Below are 5,921 nucleotides of genomic sequence, written 5' to 3'. Positions count from 1 at the left end.
CCTTTTACGACAGTCGCCCTTTACGGCAGTCTTTACGACAGTCGCGCTTTACGGCACCTTTTACGACAGTCGCCCTTTACGGCAGTCTTTACGACAGTCGCGCTTTACGGCAGTCTTTACGACAGTCACGCTTTACGACACCTTTTACAACAGTCGCGCTTTACGGCACCTTTTACGACAGTCGCGCTTTACGGCACCTTTTACGACAGTCGCGCTTTACGGCAGTCTTTACGACAGTCGCGCTTTACGGCAGTCTTTACGACAGTCGCGCTTTACGGCACCTTTTACGACAGTCGTGCTTTACGGCATCTTTTACGACAGTTTTTTTTCTTGCCCAGTATGGAGTTTTTCCTGGGTTTTTTTGCCAGTCTTGCGGGGTTTTTTCCAGGTTTATTCTTGCCCATCTTGAATTTTTTTTTCTGGGTTTTTTTCTGGGTTTTTTCTTGCCCATCTTGGTGGTTTTATTCCTTTTTTTTTTTTTCTTGGCTTTTTCAGGTTTTTTTCTGGTCCATCTTGCTTCTTTTCTTGCCCATCTTGGGGGGATTTTCTGTGATTTTTCTGGGTTTTTTGAGGATCTTCTCCTTGCCCATCTTGGTTTTTTTTTTTTGCGTTTTTTTCCTGCCAGTCTGGGGTTTTTGTTCTTGGTTTCTTTCTGGGTTTTTCCTTGCCCATCTTGGGATTTTTTTTCCGTTTTTTTTTCCTGGTTTATTTTTCCTGGTTTTTCCTGGTCCATCTTGTGGGGGTTTTTTGGGATTCTTCTTGCCCATCTTGAGGTTTTTTCCTGGTTTTCTGTGGGTGTTTTCTGCGTTATTTCTTGCCCATCTTGGGGTTTTTTTCTGGGTATTCTCGCCCATGTTTGGTTTTTTTCCTTGGTTTTTTCTGGGTTTTCCTCGCCCACCTTCGGAGTTCTTCCGGTTTCTTTTTCCTGTTTTTTTTTTTTTTTTTTTTTTTCTGGGTTTTTCTTGCCCATCTTGGGTTTTTTAGCTTTTTTTCCCGGGTTTGCTCTTGCCCCTCTTGAGATTTTTTCCCTGGGATTGTTCTGGGTTTTTTCTTGATTTTTTTCTTCCCCATCTTGCAGTTTTTTTCCTGGATTTTTGTGGGGTTTCTTTGTTGCCCATTTTGGGGTTTTTTCTGCTTTTTTCTGGGTTTTTCTTGCCCATCTTGGGTTTTTTTACTGGGTTTTTTGGGCCTTTTCTAGCCTATCTTGGAGTATTTTTCTGGGTTTTTACTTGGCCGGGACCAAAAAAAAAAACCAGCCAGGGTGGAAGGCAGCTGGGGATTTTTTATTCTCAATTTAACAATGAGTTGCAAAACCTGAAAAGCAAAAGTCATATACACAAGGTTAAATCCAGTCAGCATGCGCTCACACACGCAGAGACGAGCAGACAGACACAGCCACGTGCTCTCACACACACTCCTTCTTACACGCTCACTGTGGCCCTTCCCTGAGATGCTGAAGAAGGTGCTTTGACACATCTTCTGGCTGCCGCTCCTTGAGCTAAATGGCAGATCCTGGGGAAATCAGCAGCCTCGGGGACCTGTGAGACAACAGGAAGGGTCAACAAGTGGCTATCTGACAGCTAGGACTTGTCCCCACTCTGGACTGATGAATTTTCTACCCAAAATCCCACAAAAGACAGATGAACAGTAAAGTTGTTATAACTGTTCTACCTAACTGTGACTATGTGCCAGGGCAGGGCAGCTCCGATCATAAGTGGTACAGTCTACACACAATGTAAGCTGACGCATACAGTGCAAGTGTACACAGAGTGTAAGTACACACAATATAAGGCGACATGCTTACATGCAGTGTAAGTACAGACAATATAAGGCAATGCACTTACATTGCATGTACCTATGCTGGCTTATACTGTACGTACTTATACTGTATGTAAGTACATACAATATAAGCCAACATAGGAACATACAATATAAACCACGACTTAAGAAAACTCTCTGGAAGATTACTTATTGAGCCCTGTACCCTTTGAGAAGATGGAACCTATAGAACTACTGCAGTCACGTGAGGAGGGTGTAAGATGCTCCCTCTAGAAGTCCAAGAAAAAAAAGCACTACCAAAGCTGATAGTGAGAAGGAAGATGGATGAGAACATCTTGTCCCTGTGAGACATTCCTGTCTCAAAGAGTAAAAATGTAAAGATGCTGGAATAAGGGATATCCGGCAAGGAATGTGAGTAGAACATGGCACAGAAGAGAGCCGATAAAGCATTGAGATGTAACAAAGGCCTATGCCGTGGAAGACAATGGACACACACACCATAACATAGACACAGATGACATAACACAGAGACAAGTTGCAACTGCTTGGCACTTTCCCTTTAGGGACCCGAGAGTCCTAGCACAAGACGAGCCAGAGGCCAATGAGGCCAAGGGAAAGGAAGCCCTATGACAACAGCACGTGATGATGAAATGCAACTCATTAAAGGAAGTTAGGGCCAAAGCAGTTAGGAGGATGCTCGAGAGGCTCAGCAAGCCTAGAGAAGGAAGCGGACTGCCAGGTGACTGCAGCTACAGCTCCGGACCTGAAGGCGAGCTCCACGGGGGAAAGAGCCGTGACGACGTCAAGTCGAAGAAGGCTGATGACACAAAGTTCACGAGAATGTGGAGATGGGTAGGAATTGCCCTGCCCGGCAAAGGCTCTGGTGAGGCTGAGGAGAAACCCTCTCCCTTTACTTCCAGGGAGCCTGTCCCACTACAGACCTCTCTGCTAAGCTGACATCAGATTGCCTCCTGTGATAGTAAAGGCTTTTCCCCTTCTCCCAACCACTGGCCCCGACACTTAGCTTTTGGAAGACAAGCAGACAAAATCCATCCTCGGTCGGACGTGGACGTTGAGACGTTCTCAATGTGTGCGCTTCGGTGCTGCCGCTTCCAAGCTGTGGCTACAAGCCTGCCCAGGGTACCTAAGGCAAAACAGAAAACGTGACTATTGCCCTCAAAAACAGTAATCCCCGGGACTCCTTCGCACCCCTGCCCCAGCTCACCTCAAGTCTTGATTTGACTCCAGAGGCCGCCCGGAAGATACCTGCAAAAAGAAAATGTACACACTTAGCATGCTGCTGCATAACACTCACCTAGGAATCAGCCCGCCTAAACTCCGAGTCACCTGCCCTCCTCTCTTCCCCGGCATGCCTAGGGCAGCGACAGCACCTGCAAAGAAACAAAGCAGAAAAGCATGCTGAGATACTGTGAAAACACAACCTCCCAACCCTGACAAGTATGCTACACTGATACCTTAAGCTTGAACCCACCTGGCATGGGCATGCTGGGCTAGGATAGATGGCAAGCAGTCCATCTAAAATAAAAAGAGGAATAATACGTACCTAGAGCTGCACCAGAAACTGAGACCTCAGCAATAACAACTGTTTCGGTACCCTACTCAATGCTCACCTTGCCCACTCAGCCTTGACAGCTGCTCTCTGCCTTGACTTCCTAAAAATAAAGACAAAGAGCAGAGCTGCAGCAGCCACAATTTATGCTTCCTCTGCAGAGACAAACAGTGACTGACCTTCACAGGGGAATCCCCTCACCCAGAATGGGGGGCTCTGCCCTGGATTTATCCTTCTGCAACTAAAAGAAAGTTAGGATGAAAGTGAAAGGGCTGCAGGATAACTTATGGGCTCCACGTATCCTGTGTCCATCTACAAATCCCATCTAGAATCCAACTACACATTACAAATTCCAAGTCCCTGAGACTTCTCATATTGCACCAGGATATGCAGCAGGGCAGAACAGCAGCTCCAGCACAAATGTGTGCAGACACCCGTGACACAGGACAGACAAGACGTGACAAACACTGGGGACACAACAGGAACGGAAATCTCTTAGCAAGGAAAATGGCTGCAAGGACTGAGAGAATGCAAAAGAAGAAGAGTTGAAGCTGATGGCGAGCTGATGAGGCTCAGAGAACCCTGGAGGAAGAAGATGCAAACAGAATGATTTATTCCAAAAACTGCAAAGATGGATGCCCGAGAATCCTACAGTCAGAATCCTCTCCCTAACCTCACATCCTTACAAGTCCTACTCTGCTATAATGGATCATTGCGCAGCACGGTTGTCCGTACAGCTCAGAACAAGACATGACAAGACATCTGACTGGACGCTTCTAAAGAGAGATGCATTTCTGCTGCCTGTGTGAGCTCCCAAGTCAAAAGATCTATGGCATGGGTGCCAGGGCGAGGAACGCTGAGATCACGGATGCTAGGAAAGGTTTCTGAGAGGCCCCTCACAGGGCTAAGATAAGAGACATGAGATATCCAGGCAACACACAATACACAAAAGACAAGTGACACGAGACACACCGGGACTGCTCTGCCATGCTGCGCACCTCAGCACTGTGACCAAAAGGGAGACTTTGCTTTTATGGGGCCTAAGGGGCAACATCTTGGCTAACCTCATTGCCAGAGCCAACTCAGACCCCCACCTCAGGGAGTCCTGAAAAAGCACCCCACGTTCATCCCCTCTGAGGGTTGCAGCCCTCTGCTTATCTCTCAGACATCAGGGGATGCCTGTGTCAGGTGCAAAGAAAGGCCACCTCGTCACCTGGGAAGGTCCTGCTGGCACCGGGCTGGTGTCCCTCAGACAGCTAGATTAAAGAGAACCAAACAGCAGTGCCTGACCTTGGCACCGCATCGGCCAAAACCCCACCACTCTGCTACTCACTATGCTCCTAGGAATGCCCAGCACCTCCTAACCCTGACCCTCTGCCATGGATGCAATGCATCCACACCTGAAAGAAAGTTAGAACATATGTCACACACCTCCACAATAACTTTAACTTTCAAGCTGGAAACACCTTATGTAAACCTAGGAATAGCACCTAGAGCCCAAGTACAGCCCACATTACAAATTTCAACTCCCCAGGGTTTGTCCTACTGAAGCACGCCATGCAGCAGGGCAGAACAGCTCCGGCACAAATACCTGCAGACACCCGTGACACAGAACGTGACAAACAGGGGGACACCAAACACAACACATCATGCTTGTGGTGAGGGCATCGAGGGAAGAGGGCAAAAGGGACCCCAAAGACACACTAGGGAACACAGCACACCAGACAACAGGACACAGACCGGAGCTGTTCTGCACTGCCCGCCTGAAAGCTGCCATCAAAAGAAGAGCCTCTCCCTTTAGCTGTCCTAACAGGCCCTTGGAGAAGAATGCTTTTCCCTCTGCTGGTTTTTAACTCTGCCCCAAGAACTCCCAACCTGATACACTCCCATCGCCAGGCCATGGCCCCCGACTTATCTTTTGGATGATTGGTGAGGGGAATCCACGCTGCACCTGAAATGAGTCTGCCTCGGAGGGCTCTGTGATGGCCTGTTAGCCTCCCAGTCAGCTACAATAAAGAAAACCAAAACCAAAGTATGAGTTCAGACTTATGTGGGCCAAATCCCAGCAAGGCAGCTACTTGCCCTTTCCTGAGCGTGCCTGGCTCCCTCAGGCTCCAGCTTCATCCTGATTCCAAGGATGTGGCCTTCCATAGGAGTGGCACCTGGGTTAGAGAAAGGCAAAGTTAAATGGCATTCCTGTGAGTGCAGTGGATGACCTTGTGTGCTGTAAGACATGGCAATGCCTCTGCTAGGCTTCTGAACAGCCTTGGGGGGAGGGGCCCTCAAATAAACAAAAACACCCTTTCTCACCCTGCTGCCTGCAAACCCCCTCCCAAGAACTCCTAACTGGATACCTGAACACCCTCCCTCTCCCAGTCACAATCCTCAACTCACCTGAAGCCTCAATCTCAAACATCATCCTTGACACTGGGCAGATCCCTCTTGTGACATGATGAATCTCCTGAAAAATGGTTGTGCTTCAGAGCTGAGCAATAACAACCACTTCTCTCCCCTGCCCACCTTGACTGCTGGCATCCAGATTGACTTCCTAAAAAGAAAGACAAAGAACAGA

General features: G+C 48.1%; 1 long non-coding RNA gene across 1 annotated transcript; it reads right to left on the bottom strand.

Annotated features, from left to right (window-relative positions):
• Positions 1-1,262: 1,262 nt before the first annotated feature.
• On the bottom strand, positions 1,263-4,599 carry LOC134433527 (uncharacterized). Its single transcript, XR_010031597.1, has 6 exons — positions 3,411-4,599; positions 3,272-3,315; positions 3,127-3,170; positions 3,005-3,045; positions 1,426-2,923; positions 1,263-1,314 (listed from the first exon to the last, which is right to left on the bottom strand). It is a non-coding gene; the product is annotated as an uncharacterized LOC134433527 (long non-coding RNA).
• Between the last annotated feature and the right edge of the window lie 1,322 nt (positions 4,600-5,921).

The sequence above is a fragment of the Melospiza melodia genome, unplaced genomic scaffold (assembly GCF_035770615.1).
Source record: "Melospiza melodia melodia isolate bMelMel2 unplaced genomic scaffold, bMelMel2.pri scaffold_188, whole genome shotgun sequence".
Taxonomy (NCBI): domain Eukaryota; kingdom Metazoa; phylum Chordata; class Aves; order Passeriformes; family Passerellidae; genus Melospiza; species Melospiza melodia.
This window is presented reverse-complemented; position numbering and strand designations above follow the sequence as displayed.